The sequence below is a fragment of the Pongo abelii genome, chromosome 1, assembly GCF_028885655.2.
Source record: "Pongo abelii isolate AG06213 chromosome 1, NHGRI_mPonAbe1-v2.0_pri, whole genome shotgun sequence".
In the NCBI taxonomy this organism is placed as follows: Eukaryota; Metazoa; Chordata; class Mammalia; order Primates; family Hominidae; genus Pongo; species Pongo abelii.
Genome location: NC_071985.2, coordinates 210458188 through 210482004, shown reverse-complemented (window position 1 = coordinate 210482004; position 23817 = coordinate 210458188). Strand labels below are relative to the sequence as shown.

At 42.1% G+C, this 23817-nt stretch overlaps 1 protein-coding gene across 10 annotated transcripts in view; it reads right to left on the bottom strand.

Annotated features, from left to right (window-relative positions):
• Window positions 1-23817, bottom strand: part of LUZP1 (leucine zipper protein 1) — a 97021-nt gene that overhangs the window by 10259 nt on the left and 62945 nt on the right. For all 10 annotated transcript variants that reach the window (XR_010136604.1, XR_008525479.2, XM_009233910.4 and 7 more), the window contains one exon: window positions 15047-15152. The gene's annotated coding sequence lies outside the window, so the exon portion shown is untranslated. The remainder of the gene's footprint in view (window positions 1-15046; window positions 15153-23817) is intronic.

Sequence of the window (23817 nt, the reverse complement as noted above, 5' to 3'; positions counted from 1 at the left end):
TTTTATGTAATTTTCTCATTTTTAAAACAGGAGAATGGATTAATAAATGTATTCTAAACAGGTTTCATGAACAATAAGTCCTACGAAATAAAAGGCAAACAACAGACTTCCATTTCCACCACTACGGCAAACCAGATAACCTGGAAAACCTCTAATACTACAAAACAGCTAAAAATATTGAATAAAATGTAACAATCACTTAAAATGTATAGCTGATCACATAGAAAGTAAGTGACATTCCAGCTAAAACCAGAGGAAAAGAAGACTAAATGAAAAATAATAGCAAGTTTAAACTACCACTGAGCTGTCCTTCTTAGTGTCTTGCCGATCTCCAGAACCAAGGAGTTTGGGTTCTAACAATCATGCAGGTAGGTATAAGAGACAAGAGTTTGGGCCCAATAGAGGTGGTAAGTTGAAAATGAGACTCCAGTCCCCAATCTAAAGCAAGGACTATTGAAGAACTACAGCTCCAGGATAACTAGTAAAAAAAAGTCACCTCCCTGATATAGGGAACATAAGAGGACCTGGGCTCCATTAGGGGTTAAAGGAGGATTATCCCTAGAGAATTTATAATCTTAGACCTGCTCTCACTTGAATTCAGAGTTCAAATTTATACCACCTGAGTGGTCTAGAACCTATCTGTCCTGAGAAACTAACATAAAATGGCCATCAGCCTAGTAATATCCCTGGGAAACCTAGCTGAACAAACAAAAGTACTCTGGAAGGAGCTACTCTCTACAGAGGTCACACAGGATTCCCACAGATTAAAGTCCAGCTGAACCTGCGCTTATAACTAAAAATTACAAAACACATAAAGATCCATCTTTTACTTGACTGGGCAGAGCAAGTTTATACCAAAAAGAACCAAAGTTACTAAGATTATTGGCTAGAGACCATACAATAAGTACATTCCAATGTTTAAAGTCATAAAAGAAGGAACGAAAAAAACAGGAGAAAGGAACAAGGTGCTATCAATAAAGATCAGAAGATCTGAAAGTTAACCAAATACAACAGCTAGAAACAGAGAAGAGAAATTGCATATTAGAGGCAAAGGAAGATATTAATAAATAGTCGTCAAGAGAGATATGTAATTACAAAAAGCAGCACAGAGTTAAAAAGATGGAAAAGGTAAAAGAGAGGTTAACAGACGGGGGAAATAAAAATTAAAAAGGTCTGAAACAAGGAAGTTTTAACAGGCAGCCCAAAAGGATAGAATACAGAATGGGGAACAGGCAATATTTGAAGAGCTAGCAGGTAAGAATTTTCAAGAGTTGATTAAAGATATGGAACCTCACATTCAGGAAGCAATGTCCCAACAGGAGAAAACTAAATCTGCACCTAGACACATCGTAAGGATACGGAAGAATATACCACAAACAGAAAATCTTTAAAAAGAAAAAAGAAAAAAAGACCATTGTCTCAGTCCGTTTGTGCTGCTGTAATAAAATACCTGAGGTAGTAATTTATAAGAACAGAAACTGGCCAGGTGTGGTGGCTCACGCCTGTAATCCCAACAGTTTAGGAGGTTGAGGCAGGAGGATCACTTGAGGTCAGGAGTTCAAGACCAGCCTGAACAACATGATGAAACCCCATCTCTACTAAAAATAAAAAAATTAGCCAGGTGTTGTGGTGCACGCCTATAATCCCAGCTACTCGGGAGGCTGAGGCAGGATAATTGCTTGAACCCACGGGACGGAGGCTGCAGTGAGCCAAGATCGTGCCACTGCACTCCAGCCTGGTCAACAGAGCAAGACTCCGTCTCCAAAAAGAATAGAAATTATTTCCTCACAGTTCTGGAGCCTGGGAATATAAGATCAAGGCACCAGCAGGTTTAGTGTCTGCTGAGTGCCCAGTCTCTGCTCCCAAGATGACACCTAGAATGCTGTTTCCTCACAGGGAAGAAGGAATGGAACAAAAAGGGTTGAACTCGCTCCCTCAGGCCCTTTTTTAAAGGTGCTGATCCCTAATATTATCTCCTTAAAGGTCCTACCTCTTAATGCTGTTGCACTGGGGGTTAAGTTTCAACACGAATTTTGGAGGAAGCAAAAACATTCCAAACACAAAAACAATCTATAATAACAACTGAACCACTTCTCAGCAGAAACTTTTAAGTAGGTGGCAAGTAGAATGGACTACAGAGGATAAGGGTGGGAGCAGGAAGACCAATAGGAGGCTATTGCAGTAATCCAGGCAAAACAGAGTTATGGCCTAGACCAGGATGGTGGCAGTACATGCGTTCCAAGAGCACGTGACCAAGACAGTTGAGAAATGGTCAGAATTCTGGCCGTATGAAGATACAACCAAAAGATCTGCTCTTAGACTACATGTGAAGCATGAGGCAAAGAAAGGAATTAAGAAGCCGAGTGCAATGACTCATCTATAATCCCAGCACTTTGAGAAGCTGAGGTGGAGTTCAAGACCAGCCTGGGCACAACACAGTAAGATCCCGTCTCTATAAAAAACGGTAAAATAAAATAAAATTAGAAGGTACAGTGGCATATACTTGTAGTCCCAGCTACTTGGTAGGCTGAGGCAAGAAGACTGCTTGAGCCCAGGAGTTTAAGGTTCCAGTGAGCTACGACTGTGCCACTGTATTCCAGCCAGGGTGACAGATCAAGACCCTGTCTCTAAATAAATAAGCAGATAGACAGATAGATAGACAGGAATTAAGGTAGACTCTAAGGTGGCTGGGCTGAATTTGTAGAGGGACAGCATTATCATCAATTCAAATGGAGATGACCTTAGATGGAGCAGTCTGAGAAGGAAGATGAGGAGTCTCATTTGGGACATGTGTATGTGATGTATATTAGATGTGTAAGGGCCCATTTGAAATTCTTGGTAACGATTTAAAGTGAAACCAATCCACAAAGTTCTATCTTTTTCTCCAGTCTTGTTCAGCTGGCTGAACAGACAAAAGAATAGAGAAACCAGAGTTGGACTGAACCAGATCGAAGCACTGCAGAACAAAGCAAAAGAAGGACAGGAGAGCAGAGGATGTGTGTGAGGGACTTAATTTCACTCAGTACAGAAGGAGGTGAAGAATAGTGAAAATATAATAGAAACTAATGAATTGAAGGTCCCAAGGGGACTTGAAGGCTTGTTGGAGTAAGAGTACCAGGTACCAAAGGAAACTAAGCCTGAAATATAGAAGACAGAAATCAGAGAGGGACTTCAAGGAATTGAAATCACGGAGGGACTGTAGTTATTGATAATGTCAAAAACGAAGGCATAATCATAGGAATCCTGTGGGGGAGTAGGGAGAAGTAGAAAACAAGATCATTAGAAGAGAGAAATAATTGAGAGGTAAAGGTGTTGCAAGGGTCACCAGCATGTAAGCACCATAAATCAACAGGAATAGTGCTGGAAAGAGTGATGTTAAGACAGAATCCGAAGTTGTTGAGAAGTTAGGGGCAGTGACTCAGGGCGTCAATAGATGGCAGCAACAATAGGGTATCTGGTGATGTCGTCCAATAAGATTACATGTAAAACTCAAGGATAAGAGTGAAGAAACAGTCTGAGACATAAGAGAAAAACAGCCACCACTGGAGAGGGAAGAAATGACTCCGACAATGATCCTATGAGAAAGCTCAGGGCAAAAGAAAAACAACTGAAATTGGGCCTGGAGGAGACGCCAAATGCCAATTCTCTCCAAGCCTGATTCTTCTAATGGCTGCACTATAAGCCTAGAGCCACCAGATGGAGCCCAAGCTCAGCTCCTCAAAAACACCAACGCTTGAAGGTGTTGAAAAGACCACGCCTTCCGCTTCCATTCAGATTTTGCCCACCCCGATTATTGCTCCCTGTCCATCACTCTGCTTCTCTGGGTACATCTTTCTCTGTCCTCTCATCTTTGCCTCTTTTGGTCCCCCTTCTCCTTTCCCCAGCCTACCTGCTTCCTCATTCTCAAAAATGGAGAGGGAAAAAACCTCCTATAGTTTATGTTTTTAAAAAGAAACCTTTTCCCTTTTAAAAACTCTTGCCTTTGGCCTTCTGCCCAGTGGTACAGTTAAAACCTTGTCAATTTACACACAGGGTTGGTTTGGGGGGACTTAATTAAGTTTAGACCACACACCAATTTTAAATGAGTGTATGATACAAAGGATCTGTGTTGCCATCGTAGTCACTGGAAGACAAATGATATATGATTCATCTATAAAGTGCTTTAAAACAGCATATCCTCATAAATATGCTTAAACCATTAAATTGTGTATTTTAAAGAGATAAACTTCACGATACATAAAGCGTATCTCAATAAAGCTGTTAAAGAAAACCCAGCTTATCCTCAAACTGTAGCATTCTCTCAGCACATCTTATTTATACTAGCTTATACTATAGTTTTCACAATCTCTTTTTCAAAAGAAGGAAACATTAAACCTTAGTATAGCCCCATCTATAAATTATCATAATTCTGAATTAGGAGAGTCTGGGAATTATACCACTGTTTTATTTATTTGGCTTTTAGTGCCAATTTTATATGTTTTATTCAAGACTCTGGATGATATGAATCAACTAGTACAGGCAATGAAAAAGCTAAACCCAGTAAATATGTAGCAAATACTTACTGGAAACATACAGAGAAAGCAGGTATTACACACCACTGCTTAAAACTCTCTATAAAGGTCCTGGCTACTGTCAGGATAAAGTCCAAATTCCCCATGATGGCACCCAAAGCCCTTCATGATGTGGCCCCACCAGCCTCTTCATCTACATCCTCGCCCTCCCTCTTCCCTCTGGGCCCTCACTAGTTTGATTCCTTCTCATTTCTTCAGATCCCACTTTAGACAAGGCATCCTTCTGGAAAATTCTGGAGTGCCTTCTTCAAACCCCAGGCCAGATCTGGGCCTCTCTTTTTTGCTTTCACAGTCTGCTACATGGTTCCCATCACAGAATCTATCACACTCTATTGCAGTTTTATTTACTCGATTCTTCTCTCCAACTTGTGTCACCACTATATTCTCAGTACCCAGCAGGGAGCCTAGCACACAGGGAATGCTGAAAATTCGATGAATTTGACTGATGAGTGAGCCTCCTAATTATCAAATAGTTTGTCGGCCCTTTGGCAATGACCATTAACAGAAAATAATAAGAATGTCCATGACCTAATCATGGATTACAAAGGAGAAAACAGATGGCAAGAGTGAACAGACAGCACAGAATCTCAGGCCCTGTGGTAATGCTCTGAATGATCTCATCCCTAGCCCTGTGCCACCTGCACAATGTCTCAACCACAACACTCTCCCCCTGACCCGCTGGGAAGCCCTTTCTTGCAGGTCTGTGCCACACAAACAGGACACAGATTCAAACCCACAGCACTCACAGGACACAGATTCAAATCCACAGCACTCACAGGACACAGATTCAAACCCACAGCACTCACAGGACACAGATTCAAACCCACAGCACTCACAGGACACAGATTCAAACCCACAGCACTCACAGGACACAGATTCAAACCCACAGCACTCACAGGGTGTCCAGCTCTAGTTAACAGGACACAGATACCAAACCCACAGCACTCACAGGGTGTCCAGCTCTAGTTAACAGGACACAGATACCAAACCCACAGCACTCACAGGGTGTCCAGCTCTAGTTAACAGGACACAGATACCAAACCCACAGCACTCACAGAGTATCCAGCTCTAGTTATCCGACCAAGTGTTGGAGAAGTAGTAGAAAACATTTCTGGATCTTCCTCCACTCCTCAGAATGAGATTTCAGAGCCAGAAAGTAGCTAAAGATCATTTAGTCAACTGGTTTTCAAACTAGACTCAGCAAATCCCCTTGGGGTCATTTAGGGGAAAGACAACAGGGGAGATATTTTGAGCAGGCTGAACTCCAGGCTCCTTTCACTTACTCAACCAAAGCAACTGATTTTAGCTTCTTACCATATTGGGCTTCCCCTACATGACTTTATTAAATAAAGAATTCTACATAGCTTTTATTTAAAATAAAATCACTTACTTCATTCAAACCCCTTATTTTAGAAACAAGGAAACGGACTCAGAAGTAAATACTGTGCTTTTTCCAGCAGTTTAGCAAAGTCAAGGACTTCAGTCTCCTGACTCTATATTCAGGATTCTTCCCATTATGCAAAATCACCTCCTTATAAACTCTTAAGCATTTTTACAAAATGAGGAGTTCTGAGCACTACTCTATAAACAAACTAACAATGACAAAAGAGTATAAAGGAACAGATAAGTACAACCACAAATAGGGCAGTACTATACTACAGGCAATACTAAGTACCTTATATACATGATTCCTGCAGGTATCAGGAATCTCAGATCATTTACTTTACATGTTCCTACATTACTCCACGGAGGTTTTCCCTCAATGTCCACACAAAGACAATATGGTAATCCCTGGGCATGTAAAATGCTTAGCAGAATACCTTGCACATAAGTCACAACAAACAGTAAGCTACTACTATTATTCTATTCAGCTTTCACAATAACCTTATGGGGCAAGGACTCTCAAATTTTCCCAAAGTACACAGCTAGCAAGGATAGTCAGAGCGAATCTAGGTCCAATTCCAAAGTTTATATTATTTTAAGAATACCATACTGTTTGGCCAAGTCACTGATTTTCTCTATGCTTTAGTTCCTCTGAAAAAATAAAAGAATATCAACTACCTTACAGCAACACTATGCAATAAAGTTAGCAAAAGCACTTTGAAAAGTCCTAGGCATACCTAAAGTAAGTTTCATCAGGGAGAATCCTCCTAAAAATAGTGATTCACTAAGATCATCCCTTCTCCCCAAAGTAAACAAGGAACTAGACTGAAAATGGGGTTAGGAGGTCACTTATCTCTGACCTTTTGGCCCTAAGTAGCCAGAGTAAGAAATGCTTTGCTACCTCCTGGATCATCCAAAAGCAAAGTAGACACCTCTCTTCCTACTGCCTCCCTTACTCTGTGTTAAGTATGTTTATCCAGGCAAAATTCATTTATTTAGCAGACATTTATAGAACACCTATGATGCACCCAGCATTTTGCCAAGACAAGTAGAAAATCTTACCCTTGCCTTTAAGGAATCATACAGATATAACCAATTATAAAACAAAGATAAAGAAGCCTTCCCTGGCCAGCTTACATAAGATAGCACCCACCCTTTCGTGTCCTGTCTTCTATCCTGCTTTTTTTTCCTTAGTATATTGTACCATCATACATATAACCGGAAGCTCAGAAGAAGTGATTAAATGTGCCTAAGGGTGGGGTCTGGGAAGGAAATTGTTTATATTAAACCTTGGGAAATCATAAGAAGGTTTTTACAAAGGGAAGGACAGTCTCACTTTTCATGCCAACTTCCCCTACATTAGTACCTGGCTCAGTTCTAATTCACGCTAGCAACATACAGTGCCAACTGTTTCTCATTCAGGGCTCTTTCTATCAAAGTTCCTGAACCCAGTTCCAAGTGGCCCCATCCAGCATTTTGGAGGGTGGCTCTTCTTCCTGTCCTGGCAGATCAGGAAGGTCTGAAATAGAACATAATCAGGGCTGCCCTGCCCCTTCTCCCAACACAGCTGCCATGATTCACTTCCTGTTCCCAATAGTCATTTAAAGAGGGGTCGGCAAACTTTTTTTTAAAAAGTTTGATAGTATACATATAAGTATGCAAACTTAGTTTGAGAGTAAATATTTTAGGCTTTATAGGATCTAAGGTTTCTATTCCAGCTACTGAACTCTGACAATGTAGTGATGAAGCAACCACATATATACTGTACAGAAGTGAATGAACATAACTATGTTTCAATTAAACTTGATTTAAAAAAAAAACAAGCAGTGGGGAGGACATGGTAGCTCATGCCTGTAATCCCAGCACTTTGGGAAAATGAGGGGAGAGGATTGCTTGAGGCCAGGAGTTCAAGGCCAGTCTTAGCAATACTGCAAGACCCTGTCTCTACTTAAATAAATTATTAAAAATTTAAAAAGCAAAAGACAGTGGGCCTGTCTGCCAGAATTTGCCAATCTCTGATCTAAAGGATAATGGGAGCCATTTTATATTTTTATTTTATTTTATTTTATTATTTTATTTTATTTATTTTTATTGAGACAGGGTCTACCAGGCTGTCATGCAGTGGAGCTATCACAGCTCACTGCAGCTTCCACCTTCTAGCCTCAAGCAATTCTCCCACCTTAAGTCTCCCAAGCAGCTGGGACTACAGGCACATGCCACCATGCCTGGCTAATTTTTCTCATTTTTTTTTTTTGGAGAGAAGGGGTCTCTATGCTGACCAGGCTGGTCCCAAACTCCTGGACTCAAGCCATCCTCCCACTTCGCCCTTCGAGCCTTCTAAAGTACTGGGATTACAGACGCGAGCCACTGGCCCTGGCCAAGAGCTATTTTCAAGCAGCTTCCTCCTGACCACTTGTAGTTAACTGTTTTAAAATCTTAGGCTGTCTAAGCCTCACCATCAATTCTTGCACATTTCTATCTAATTACAGGGCTTACATTATTTTTTCCAGAATCACAAATTCATGTATTTTGGATATGCAAACTCAAGAGTTAGGGACCCAGCTAGCATATAGAGATTCTTCATGTTGGAAAGGATTTAGAGATCATCTAGTCCAACCTCCCACTCAATGCGGACGTTATCTAGCAAGTAGTTACTCAGTTTGCATTCAAACACTTCTAATGACAAGAATGACAGTCACTTCCTCCCGATACAACTCACTCCATCTTTGGACAGCTCTAAGGTAAGATACCCTACTTATTTTTCTTCTTGGCACATTTAACCACCTGATTACTTGTAAATTTATTTACGTTGATTCTTCTTACCAGAAAGTAGGATGCATGAGGTCAGAAGTGTACTTTTTTGTGTTTGTAATTTTTTTACTGCTGTATTCCCTGCCCCTTGAACAGTGCCTAGTACATAAAGAGTATAAAATAGTTGTTTATTGGGAAGGAGGGAGGGAGGAAGAGAGGGAGAGAGAGAGGGAGAGAGGGAAGGAGGGAGGGAGTGAACAAGCTAACAAAACAATGCTGCATTCGGGGAATTTAATTCAGCATGGCTGACAACAGAGACACAAGGGGAAGAGCAATTAACTGGTAAGGTCTGGGTGGTAGGTTTGAGGCCCCTGAAATGTCACAGTAAGTTCAGAGGCTGAAGGCGTACTATTTGAGGAACATTCCCTTATCTCCTTTCCTTCCAAGCCCCCCGCAACCCACAGCCATTCCAATGGTAAACATCTTTTTTTCTTTTTTTTTTTTTTTTTTTTGAGACGGAATCTCCTTCCATCGTCCAGGTTGGAGTGAAGTGGCACGATCTCAGCTCACTGCAACCTTCGTTTGCCGGGTTCAAGGGATTCTCGAGAACTGCCTCAGCCTCCCGAGTAGCTGGGATTACAGGTGTGTGCCACCACGCCCAGCTAATTTTTCTATTTTTAGTAGAGACAGGGTTTCACTATGTTGCCAACACTGGTCTTGAACTCCTGACCTCAAGTGATCCACAAGCCTTGGCCTCCCAAAGTGCTGGGATTACAGGTGTGACCCACCACGCCTGGCCCAGTGGTAAACATCTTTTAATGCATCTGTTCTCTGAGGCCTTTTCGAACCATCCTTCCCCACAAGAGAAATGTACCATCCTAAATTCTGTAGATGCTTCTATCACTATATCCATGATACTTAAAATATCTGTCATCCTCTGCTGGGCTCTGAGAGCAGGGACTGTGTTATCTTCATTTTTCAGTCCTGGGCACTGAATACAGTGACAGGGGCAAGGTAGGAACCTTATAAATGTTTTGTAAATAATGTAATAGTTTTATTGTATTCTGTACGGCCAAATTTACATAAAGGGGACTATTTTCTGATCTAGGCACTACATTCTAGGAAAGATGCTTAGCCTTTATGCCAAAGGCTGAAATGCAAGTGCCAAAGAGATCAGGCCAATGACTTAAATGAGTTAAAGGGCCTAGAAGGACTATGGCTAAGTGTAGGGACCAGCCCCACAGGGTCGGTGGGTTTCTCCCCATGTGCGGCGATGAGAGAGTATAGAAATAAAGACACAAGACAAAGAGATAAAAGAAAAGACAGCTGGGCCCGGGGGACCACTACCACCAATGCGCGGAGACCGGTAGTGGCCCCGAATGTCTGGCTGAGCTGTTATTTATTGGATACAAGGCACAAGGGGCAGGGTAAAGAATGTGAGTCGCCTCCAATGATAGGTAAGGTCACGTGGGTCACGTGTCCACTGGACAGGGGGCTCTTCCCTGCCTGGCAGCCGAGGCAGAGAGAGAGAGGAGACAGAGAGAAAGACAGCTTACGCCATTATTTCTGCATATCAGGGACTATTAGTACTTTCACTAATTTACTACTGCTATCTAGAAGGCAGAGCCAGGTGTACAGGATGGAACATGAAGGTGGACTAGGAGTGTGACCACTGAAGCACGGCATCACAGGGAGACGGTTAGGCCTCCGGATAACCGTGGGCAGGCCTGACTGATGTCAGGCCCTCCACAAGAGGTGGAGGAGCAGAGTCTTCTCTCAACTCCCCCGGGGAAAGGGAGGCTCCCTTTCCTGGTCTACTAAGTAGCAGGTGTTGTTTCCTGACACTTTTCGCTACCGCTAGACCACAGTCCGCCTGGCAATGGGCGTCTTCCCAGACGCTGGCGTCACCGCTAGACCAAGGAGCCCTCTGGTGGCCCTGTCCGGGCATAACAGAAGGCTCGCACTCTTGTCTTCTGGTCACTCCTCGCTATGTCCCCTCAGCTCCTATCTCTGTATGGCCTGGTTTTTCCTAGGCTATGATTATAGAGCAAGGATTATTATAATATTGGAATAAAAAGTAATTGCTACAAACTAATGATTAATGATATTCATATATAATCACATCTAAGATCTATATCTGGTATAACTATTTTTGTTTTATATTTTATTATACTGGAAGAGTTCATGTCCTCAGTCTCTTGCCTCGGCGCCTGGGTGGCTTGCCACCCACAGCTAACAGGGGCTATGCCCTACTTTTATATGTAATCTCTTAAATGTAGCCAATGAATTCAGATTTCAAAAAAGAGGAAATAAGAACACCACTGTATAGGCCCTCCAAAACACACATGCCTGCAAGTGGATATGGGAAGCAAATTTGCAACCTGTATTGGACAAAGGGATTAAGTAAGGGAGTAATACAATCAGAACTGCAGTTTTTGAAAGACCATTCTAGCAGGATAAACTAGGGTGCTATTGTAATAGTCAAAGCAAGAGATGGGATAAGGGCCTGAATCAGGACAGTAGCAATGGGGTAAAAGGGTGGGATGGATGAAAGATGACCTGGTCTTGCCCAGTTCTAATAATGAAGTCCAAGATTGTATGAACTAATCTGGTAGCCACAGTACCAGTTTGTAGGTTCATACTGGCTTTGTTTCCAAATAAACTGTTAAATCTCATTTTTAATAACTGAAATATGGGGCTTAATTCTTTTGCAGGCAATGTGATACAATGATTAAAGTTTACGAACTCTGAAGCCAGGCAGCCTAAGTTCAAACCCTGACTGTACTAGCTACTAGCTGTGTGACCCTGGATAAGTCATTTGACTTCTCTATGCTTCAATACCTATAAAGTTACGGTATGCGTAAAATTGCTTATACTAGTACCTGGTCCATAATAAGTGTCATGTAAGTTTCAGCTTAAATTATTATTTATTATTTTTGGATTTCAACTTCTTAGTTTCAATCCCTTGACGAAATATTCTCTACACTGTCTAGCCTGCAAACATTCACTATTTAAGTCTCATAGGCATGTCTTTTCTATATCTTCATCCAAATTGATGTTCAAAAACAAAATATAACCAAAAACAGCCCTGTAGAATGTCATTAAAAACACCTCCTATAGATTAACACTGATCTACTACAATTCCTGAGTGCAATTACTCAACAAGCTCCAAAGCCAGGTCAAATTTTTTTTTTGTCTTGGGATCACGTGAGAAAACATTAAATACCTAATTTTAGCACTTAAGACACATTACCTTTGTAGTACATTCCAATCCTCCAGTGACCTAGGAATCTTTCCAAAAATGAAATGCTCTGATATATATCAAACTGCTATATGGTAATTATCTCTGGATAATGTGCTTTTTTTCTGTTTTTGCTTATGTCTATTCTCTAATATTTTTATACTGAACTTGTACCGATCGTTTAAATAAAATCATGGCAAGGCTTAAAGAAAAAAAAGAATTGTTATCAGCTAGCATGATTTATTCTTAGTGAACACAAGCTGGCTTCTAGGGGTCACTGTTCTCATTCTTTGATCAATCAATTTTAGAATTTTACCAGAGACCACTGTCAAGTTTCCAATGACATCCTCAAACCCCTGTGACCCAGACGTTAACTCCAAATAAATCAAACATCTCTCAAACGGGCACAGTGGCTCATGCCTATAATCCTAGCGCACTTTGGGAGGCTGAGGCAGGCAGACAGCTTGAGCCCAGGAGTTCAAGACCAGCCTCGGCAACATGGTGAAACCCTTTCTCTACAAAAAATACAAAATTTAGCTGGGAGTGGTGGCATGCACCTGTAGTCCCAACTTCTCAGGAGGCTAAGGTGGGAGGATCAACTGAGCCTGGGAGGTCGAAGCTACAATGAGCTGAGATCACACCACTATACTCCAGCCTGTGTGACAGAGTGAGACCCTGTCTCAAAAAACAAAACCAAAAATTTAAATTAAAAAAAAAAATCAAACATGTCTATGGGGAGAATTAGAATTTGAGAGCCTTCAAAATATGTCTAGAATCCATTGCTTTCTGGTTAGCCACCACTACCACCCAGGTCCAACCTACCATCATCCCTGCCCTGGACTACTGATTACTGCAAAAGCTTCCTAACTTGCCTCCCTGCTCGCTCCCATCATTGTTCATCCTTCCCCACCCTCCACAGTCTGTTCTCCCACAACAACCAGAGTAGGCCTTTTAAAACATCAGTCAGATCAAGTCAGTCCTCTGCTCTAAACTCTTTAGTGCACCTCACTTAGAATACAATGCACTCCAAAGGTGTCACATGGCTGTAAGGCCCTACATGATCTAGGTCCCATCACTCATCTGCTGCTCCTTCCCTACTACTCCACTCCAGCCACGCGGCCTCCTTATGGGTCCTTATACAGGACCAGTTACACTCATCCCTCAGAGATTTTATACCTGCTGTTCCCTCTGCCTAGGATGCTTTTCCCCCAGATATCTCCCTGGCCAGACTCCTCACTTCTTTTAGATCTTAGCTTAAAATATCACCTCATCAGAGGCCTTCCTTGATTGCTGTACATAAAGGAGCAATCCCTCAGCTCCCCACCACTATCACCTTACGCTGCTTTTTTGTCTTCTTAGCATGTACTATCTAGTGGATGTTATTTGTCTGTTTACCTGTTTATTTATTTATATCTAATTATTCATTTTTATCTGTTTCTACCCATTAGAATATAATCCTTGAGAGCAAGGACTTTTTCTGTTTTGTTTAATGCAGTATACTTAGTTCCAATAACTAAGGCATGTAGTAAGTGGTCAATTTTTGTCATCAGAACATTAGCCCCAGTATATAGCGAAATATTTTATGTGTAATAGGTATGTGTAGGCTGGGTGCAGTGGCTCACACTTGTAATCCCAGCACTCTGGGAGGCCGAGGTGGGCGGATCACCTGAGGTCAGGAGTTCAAGACCAGCCTGGCCAACACGGTGAAACCCTGTCTCTACGAAAAATACGAAAATTAGCCCAGGCGTGGTGGCACACACTTGTAATCCCAGCTACTCGGGAGGCTGAGACAGGAGAATCACTTGAGCCCAGGAGGCAGAGGTTTGCAGAGGCAGTGAGCCAAGATCGCACCAGTGCACTCCAGCCTGGGCAACAGAGCAAGACTCCGCCTTGCAAAAAATAAAAAAAATACAGGGCAAGAGTTTGCCTTGAATTTTTCCACTCCTTCAAGAAGAGTTCTGTATTATCCCTAACTACACCTATTTCCTCAGAGGGGTTGACGTGAGAGCAAGAGGCTTTGTTAAGATTCCTTTCCTATGCCCAGTCACTGCTATGACGAGAACCCATTTCCCACTCATTCTCAGCTACCCTATTGCTCTACTTTCCTAGGGAAGCTTTCTCTATCATCCAGCTATCAGTAGCAACCAAGACCACCGGGTCTCTTGGCCACTGACTGTTCAAGTTCTCACTTCTATCTCTTCTATTTCATTAGTGCTCTCCTCTGCCTTAGCCAACACCAACCAATAAAATATTGGCACATAAAATCCATAAATGGCTAGGAAAAGAACCTAGTTGTTGATCAAAAGGTTTTGTATTTTGCTTTGCTTTTCCAAGGTTAAATCAGTCACAGCCTCAACCAAAAAGTAACTTTCTCAAAAGGGAAACATTATAGTGTAATGAAAATAACCCACTAGGGTGGTGGCTCATGCCTGTAATCCCAGCACTTTGGGAGACTAAGGCAGGAGGACTGCTTTAGCCCAGCAGTTTGAGACCAGCCTGGACAATACAGAGAGACCCAGTCTCTACAAAAAAATTAGCTGGGCATGGTGGTGCACACCTGTAGTCCCAGTTACTAGGGAGGCTGAGGTGGGAGGATCACCTGAGCCCAGGAAGTCAAGGCTGCAGTGAGCCATGATCATGCCGCCGCCCTCCAGCCTGGGCAATGGGAGTGAAACCCAGTCTCAGAAAAAAAGGAAAGAAAATAATGCAGGTTTGAAACATAGTTCTACTACTTGTGTGAACTTGGAAGAGTTATTTAACCTCTTTAAGCTTGTTTCCTTGTGGTGATGACAACAGTACTTACCTCACAGGATTGGTAGGGAGATAACATGTCCAACAGGACTGCGCCCGACATAGAGTAAATATTCAATAAATGGTAGCTACTTCTTAAGGGTGGCCTAATTCTTACGGTTGCTGACTTCATGCAAGGATTTTTCACCCTCATCAGGTTGGTTGGTTACTCAGCATAGTATTTGGTTCATAACAGGCCATCACAAATACTGACTTTCCTCCCCACTTCCAATAGTGGCAAAATTATAGTGGCTTCAGAAACCACCCAATTCTATTGGTACACCCAGGTTTCACTGTACAACATACTTACCATGTAGGTAATTCAAGCTTTCCGTCAATACTTCCGGCGGCTCTCCCTATGCTTGCTGTTTTGGAAACAGTCACTCGCTATCTTTCAAAGGCAGTTGTCTCTTGACCTGGATAGAATATAAACAGAATGGAAGAGATAGGTAATGCATGAATCATACCAAGACTGAGGTGACCCAGAGGGCTTTCCCAAAGACTTTCACATACAATTCACTGTCAGCAAGGGGCCAAGGTAGGATCTGCATCTAGATCCTGACACTAAAGGAACCTGGCTAAGCTGGCTATTTCTCTCTCAGGAAAGTCAAGAAAGAATTTGGCTGTAGGAGACTTCCCCTTTCCTATAAGATGATATGGTCCTAGGGTAGAACCCACTGTCTTTGCTTAAATTAAAACACCCGAACATTCCTCAACAGTCTAAAAATGTACATGACATCTTACAGCTAGGAAGCATCTCAGAAATCAGCTACAGGTTGAGCATCCCTGATCTGAAAATCCCAAATTCAAAATGCTCCAAAATCTGAAATGTTTTGAGTGCCCACATGACTCCACAAGTGGAAAATTCCATACCTATCTCATTTGATAGGTCGCAGTCAAAATACAGGCACACAATACTCAGGTTTATTCAATGTCCCCTGGGGAAAAATAAAATAACTTTCAGGCTATATGTATAACGTGTATAGGAAACATAAATGAATTTCATGTTTAGACTTGGGTCTTATCCCAAGACATGTCACTATATACATGCAAATTTTTTTAAAAAATCTGAAATCTAAAACACTTCTGGTCCCAGGGATTTCGGATAAGGGATACTCAACCTTCAGTTAAATGTCCTTGTTTTACGGAAGGAAACTAAAACTTAGAAAGGGTGAATCACACAATTATTTAGCAGAAAAGCAAGGATTCTACTAAAAATAAGATGTTCTAGAAGATAGGAAAAAAACATCTGTGGAGTATTTACCAACCCTGAGCACTATGCTTTATGTTTTATATAAGACAATAAGAAGATAATGTTACCTCTACCTTACAGATAAAGAATTTAAGTTTCAAGAAGTGACTTGTCCAAGGTCTTACAGCTTGTTATTAAATGACAGAGTTTAAACTCAAGTCTGTCTGACTTTGAAAGTCCCTTCACCATGCTGGCTCTCATTTTGTTGCCTTCTAGACTTGGTCCTCAAAAGAGCCCTGAACCACCCAATATCAATTAGAACTAAAAATAGAGCTTCTCTTTCTGCAAACTTACCCTCCAGTTTTGAAACAAGCAGCCTTCTATAGGAGAGTTGAAAAGACTACCATCCCATTGAATCTTACCCCTAAAATTAGAGAAGAGCTACTAGAGATGGAAGATCTGGGTCAAACTTCTTGTGTTATCTTACTCTTGAGGAAAATGGAAAGGTAGCTTCTAAGCTAGTAGTAAACCTAAAGCTTTTGTACATAATCTTACATTCAAACTATCCTCCCTTCTTTCATCACAACTGCTTCCCTTACACATCCCTGCAAGCCACCTTGTGACTGCCTTCCACGACTATTGGTCCCTTTAATCCAACTTCCACACCCCCACCAAAACATGCACACATGCACACATACATGCACCTGCGCACGTGCATGAACACGCACACATACACACACACACACACAAATTCATCCCTGCCTCTATCTTCCTAGAGAGCAAGAAGGCTAGAATTATGATGGACAAATAATGACAGTTTTTTAAAAACAGCTTAAAAGATGAGGGGAACAGTAGTAACTCAAGCCTCAAGCGAATAAAATTTGAAAAGAATTTTTTTTTGTAGTGATGGGGTCACACTATGTCACCCAGGCTGGTCTGAAACTCGTGACCTCAAGCAATCTTCCCACCTCAGCCTCCCAAAGAGAAGAGTTATCGGCCAGGCACGGTGACTCACGCCTGTAATCCCAGCACTTTGGGAGGCCAAGGCGGGCAGATCACCTGAGGTCAGGAGTTCAAGACCAGCCTGGCCAATATGGTGAAACCCCATCTCTACTAAAAATACAAAAATCAGCTGGGCATGGTGGCATGTGCCTATAATCCCAGCTACCCAGGAAGCTGAGGCAAAAGAACCTCTTCAAACCAAGAGGCGGAGTTTGTGGTGAGCCCAGATCGCGCCACTGCACTCCAGCCTGGGCGACAGAGTGAGACGCTGTCTCAAAAAAAAAAAAAAAAAAGTTACTGATAATAAAAACAGCTAGAAAATAAGTATAAAAAAGGATCTAGGCCAGGCACAGTGGCTCATGCCTATAATCCCAGCACTTTGGGAGGCCAAGGCAGGAGGATTGCTTGAACCCAGGAGTTCAAGAACAGCCTGGACAACAACAAAGCAAGGCCCCCATCTCTACAAAAAAAATTTTTTAATTAGCTGGGCATGGTGATGTGCACCTATAGTCCTAGCTACTTGGGAGACTGAGACGGGAGGATCACCTGGATCCCAGAAGTTTGAGGCTGCTGTGAGCCACAACTGTCCTACTGCACTCCAGCTTAGATGACAGAGTGACGCTCTATCTTTAAAAATAATTTTAAAAACTATCTATACCAAGGCAGCACCCAAGAGATGGCTTAGGTGGATGTGGGGGAGGCTTTAGCTCTCCACCCTCTGCTTTTAAAATATAATCCAATGGAAGTTAAAGTAAGTGTGACTGGTATTCAAATAGTTTTAGGACAGTTCCACAGACTTTCCATCCTACCCCATCACCACCTGTCTCTTTCCCCCTCCCCACCCACCTTACACACACAACACCCACACACAAACACACCCCCCCACACACACACACACCTTCTTCTCCATAGCCTAAAACCTCTCCTACATAAAAATTCTGAACTCTAAGAAATGGTCACATAAATCTAGTCTATCTCCCCTAAGGTCTCTGCAGCCCTAACAGTGATAGCAGTGCCCCTGCTAAAATCTACTGTCCCAGCACCTACCACCTACTGCCAAATTTGCTGACACGTTACTAAGGCCCAGGGGCTTTTCTCTTCAAAACAAGACAGAATGCACTGCCAGAAGGAAAGAGGAACTCCAGCTAATCCTGATTTGTTTTCAACTGTCTACGTTCTCTCATATTTCTAAGGGGTAGAAGTAAGCAGCAACTGATTTCTTTCTTCTGAATGCCATTTACTTCTTGCATCCTCAGCGTACTCGCCCTCTGTCCCCAAAACAAAAGGATGACTGTAAACATCCTCAAATTCCTTAGTGATGCCACTTTAGAGAGCTTTCCACCATGACAGATCCATCCTCATCATTTCCCTCAAGCATCTCTTCTGGCACTTATTGTTTCTGTAACTGTTGATGGTGATAGTGGTGGTAGTATGTGTGTACGTGTCTGTCTGCCTAGAAGCAGAGACTAAAGGATCCTTACAGATCACAGAGTCCAACCACCTCATTTCCCAGAGGAGCAAGTGAGTCCCAGAGAGGAAAGGAGACTTGCCCAAGGTTACAAAACAAGTTCAAGTGAACATTTTTGTCCCCCAAATACTTTGATAATAGATAAAAATGTCAGTACAAAATTCTGCTTTCAGTATGACCCTCCCACAGACAACAACTATACTCTGGATAAAACACAAAAACTATCTGAAGTGAACAAGGGCTGGCAGATTTTGAAAATAAGTTGAAAGTTGGAAGAAAGGGCTGACATGGAATGAACTCATTTTTGGATCTCTAGCCTGAGGCTGGTCTAGCTGAAGTTCCAATCAAAAAACAAACCCTAGGCTTTCTGTCCTGAAGAAACAGCCCAGAGCAGCCACAGATCATGGGAAGTAAGAAAAAAAAGAGCTAGAAAAGGAGAGTCTCAGGTTGTGTGTGTAAATTCTACCCAGTCTCTGGCTGAACCCTGAGCCATGGAAGCATAGGACAGAATCCAAAGACCTCAGTTAAAGAGAAAAGAACTGAACTGAGATTTGAACTGCGACCCACTGCAGGTGTGACAGAGTTTGCAGTTTTGAGTCTGAGTTATTGTCTACTAAATTAAAAACATCAACAGAAACCAAAGTCTTCACAATACAACATTCACAATGTGAAGAATACAATTCCAAATTACATAAAGAACTAGAAAAAGCATCTGGGCACGGTGGCTCATGCCTCTAATCCTGGCACTTTGGGAGGCCAAGACAGGAGGATCATCTGAACCCAAAGTGTTTTTGAGACCAGCCTGGGCAACATAGTGAGACACTGTCTCTACAAAAAATGAAAATAAATTTAAAAAAATTAGCCAGGTGTGGTGATACATGCCTGTGGTCCCAGCTACCTGGGAGGCTGAGGTAGGAGGATCACTTCAGCCCAGTAGTCAAGGCTGCAGTGAGCCATGTCCACACCACTGCACTCCAGCCTGGGCGACTGACTGAGACCCTGTCTCAAAACAAAACAAAACAAAACAAACAAACAAAAAACACCTAGAAAAATTAAACCCATTTGCAATTTGCAAAGGAAAAGACAATCAGCAGAGGGCAACTCCAAGACAACCCAGATGCTGAAATTCTCAGACAAAGATATTAACACAGCTATTATAACTAAGATCAATGAGGTAAAAGAAAATATGCTCAAGGCCAGACACGGTGGCTCATGCCTGTAATCTCAGCACTTTGGGTGGCCGAGGCGGGCGGATCACGAGATCAGGAGATCGAGACCATTCTGACCAACATGGTGAAACCCCGTCTCTACTAAAAATACAAAAATTAGCCGGGTGTTGTGGCGTGCGCCTGTAGTCCCAGCTTCTCGAGAGGCTGAGGCAGGAGAATCGCTTGAATCCGGGAGGCAGAGCTTGCAGTGAGCCGAGATCCAGCTACTGCACTCCAGCCTGGCGACAGAACGAGACTCCGTCTCAAAAAAAGAAAAAAAAAAAAAAAAGAAAATGTGCTCAAAATGAAGGGGAAAACAGTAAACCTCAGAAGAGAAACTGAAAAAAAAAATTTAAGTGGAAATTTTTGACCAGAAATACAGTATCTGAATTTTTTTAATTCACTGAATGGGCTTAAGGACAGAATGGAGATGACAGAGGAAAGAGTCATGAAATGTGGAAGTAGAACAATAGAAATGATTCAACTGAAACAACTCTGGGTCATTCTCAGTCTCTAGAAAAACCACCCTCAGACCCTTTGCTAAAGTGTACACAGGGATAATTTTCTGTTATGAGAAAAATTGGTATCAGAGAGAAACAGAATAACTTGGGATCACAGAGTTTTCTAGTAGTCCTAAATTATATAGGAAGCAAGGGGAAAATAATTTTATTTTTCCTCCTATAATTGCTGAAGTAGCATTCAGGATTGTTCAGGAAAAAAGCCAGGAGGGATTTTAATAGTTTTTCTGCCTTGTGCAGTCTCTTCACCAAAAAGCCAACATGGTAAACAGGCTGATGGCAGGATGGGGTGGGGACCAATCAGGGGGTATGGGGCTAAGGAAGTGCCAGCAGTTTGCTATGTATGAGCCAACCTAGGTGGTTTTAAAAGCAGCTGCCCTGAATGCCATCACTGACTGAGTCGCTTCTCACATTCAAGTCACTTCATGTTGGAGTTCAGAACACTCTAGATAAAAGTAGAAGAAAAAACATAAGCTGCAGAAGACATGTCAATTTCTTTAAGGCCTGCCTTTTGCTCACTCCCCTCCTCCCTACCCCACTTGCCAACAAGAAGGAAAGAAGAGAATCCAGAGCCAGTGATCTTTTCTGACTAAAGCGGGAAACTGAGAGTAAGACAACACACCCTCTAAGTGTAGAGAAACTTGGATGGGGAGTGAGAAACCCGGGTGGCAGCCTCTAGTTCTACCACAGACATTGTTGGACCTCAGATGTGTCTTTTACACTTTCTGGGTCTCAGTTTCATCAGTCAAACAAAAAGGCCAGACTAAATGATATTTAACAATGATATACTATTGTCCTTTCCAATAACACTATGAATGACATCCTTAACCATGCTATCTCCATTTGCCCTTGAAGAAACTATAAACAGGTCCGAAAAGACCTAAGTAGAGGCATATCATTTGATTAATTGGAGTACCTCATGTTATATAAATTATTCAAACTTTTTAAATAATTTTAAGTCTTGCCATTAATCCTTAAATTGCATCAATAATAGATATTTCAGTACCTATCTATGATAGAGGACTGCTGTAAAATAATGTCTTTCATCTGAAAGTGCTTCTAATTCTCCCAGAATAACTTTTTAAATCTATGTAACCTTTAGGATGAGAAGGCAAATACTCTTATCTCATATGACAGATGAGCAAACAAAGGGACTTGTGAGACCTTTTTAGGAAGCTAGTAACAGACAAACAAAACTAGAATCCAGCAATCCCATCTCTACGTGTCAGGTTATTTTTCACCTTGCCAAAGAAACCTTACCAAAGAAGAGTATAAACAAGATCAGAATTAGAAAGAACTTAAGAACTTTTGTGCACTTTGGGAGTGCTTATTAATAAATAATTGATAAAACTAGGTTGAGATTAATGTATCTACTTGAAAGCTGGCACTCAAAGAACCGGCTCTGCTACTTCCTTTTTTTTTTGAAGACAAAGTCTCGCTCTGTTGCCCAGGCTGGAGTGCAGTGGCAAGATCTCGGCTCACTGCAACCTCCACCTCCCAGTTTCAAGCGATTCTCCTGTCTCAGCCTCCCGAATAGCTGGGATTACCGGTGCATGCCACCACGCCCAGCTAATTTTTGTATTTTTAGTAGAGATGGGGTTTCGCCATGTTGGCCAGGCTAGTCTCAAACTCCTGACCTCAAGTAATCCACCTACCTCAGCCTCCCAAAGTGCTGGGATTACAGGCGTGAACCACCGTGCCCGGCCCTGCTGTTTCCTTTTCTAACCAGTGGTCTATAATTGAGGCTAGGCTTCCTTGCCCATGTTTGTGAAGTTTAGCAACAGAATCACATCTAAAATTGTTATTCACCTACTGAGAGAAAGTTGGCCAAGGCCAAGCACAGTGCCTCAAGCCTGTAATTCCAACATTTTGGGAAGCTGAGGCAGGAGGATCACTTGAGCCCAGGAGTTTGAGACCAGCCTGGGCAACATAGCAAGACCCCATCTCTCCAAAAATAAAACCAGGCCAGGTGCAGTGGCTCACGCCTACAATCCTAGCACTTTGGGAGGCTGAGATGGGAGGATCACTTGAGCTCAGGAGATCGAAACCAGCCTGGGCAACATAGTGAGACCTTGTCTCTAAAAAAATTTAAAAATTAGCCAGGTGTGGTGGCGTATGCCTGTAGTCCCAGCTACTCGGGTGGCTGAAGTGGGAGGATCACTTGATCTAGGCAACTGAGGCTGCAGTGAGTGCAGCCACTACACTCCAGCCTGGACAGAGTGAGACTCTGTCTCATTGGCCAGGCATGGTGGTATATGCCTGTAGTCCTAGCTACTCAGTAAGCTGAGACGGGAGAATTGCTTGAGCCCAGGTGTTCAAGGTTACAGTGAACTATGGTTTCATCACTGCTGGGTGACAGAGCAAGACCCTGCCTCCAAATAAATAAATGAATGAAAGAAAGTTGGCCAAATCAGAAGGTGTAAAAAAGTAAAAGACCACTGGACTGTTAAAAAAAGAGAGGCGAAGAGAAGAAAAAAGAAAAGAGAAAAGGAAAAGAAAAGAAAAGAAAGAAAAGTTTGCCTGTGTGAAAGTGATAAGGAAAATGTAGAGTTGAGGATCAGTTTTGTTGTTATTTTTGTTTAATGAGGATACTATCCTAGCACTGTCTGGCACATGTACGAGCTGCAAGTCTTAGGAGGTGCAAGTCACCCAAAGGTTTCAAATCTTTTTACCTTCACACTCAACTCAGAGAATGTGACTTCCATTGTACTGACTGTTAAGTGCCCAGAGCATCAATCTAGAAGTTTTTTGTTTCACATGCATCTCATCTCCCTTAGGAGAAGTGTATCTCATCTCTCTTAAAATGGAAGATTAAAATGCCCTTCTATATACTTGGTGGTATCAGAAGAAGAATACTAAGCTGTTCCTATTAGAGAGCCTGAGTGAAAAAGGTTTTCTGCTGCTATTTTAATTTGAAGGCATATTTTACAGGGTCACTATTATTTCTACCCCCTGTAACAAGTTTATTTCCATTTTACTGCTTCTAGGGAACTTCCCTTTGTCTCTATTCCACACTCTCCATCCTGCCTGCTGCCCCGACAACATGCTATAAGGGAAAACCACATATGGTATTGAAAGTCAGATGATCTGGGTTCTACTCTAATTCAGTCACATATTACTTTAAGTGATTAAACTTCACAACCTCAGTTTCCACAACTGTATATAGAGATTACATCTAAACTTCATGGGACTGTTGTAAGGATTATATAAAAATATACATTAAATGCCTAAGCACATAATGCCTGAACTAAAATATACCCTACACATATTAATTCGATTTTTCTTTCATCACTATACACATTCTTAGTTTTTTTCTTTTCTCTCTCTCTCTCGGCACATCAGGAAGCCCTTGGAGGAAAAAAAAACCACCTTGAGAAAGTAACTTGCCCAGTTACAGCAGAAATAATTTTAAATAAGTACTAAGAGAGGTGGATGGGTGGGGCCAGAGGTATAATAAGGCAGCATCCAAAAGGGCAAGGAAAATGCCCAAGTCAGAATAATCAGGTTCCGTGCCAGTTCTGCCTCCTACCCCTAAGCCCAAGTTCCTTCTTGTAGCTATAACTATGTCTATCTCCTTCTTTTACTAAGTCACACTTGCCAACACGTCTCAAGTCAATGTCTACATTATTAAAAACAAACAGGAGGCTGGGCACGGTGGCTCACGGCTGTAATCCCAGCGCTTTGGGAGGCCGA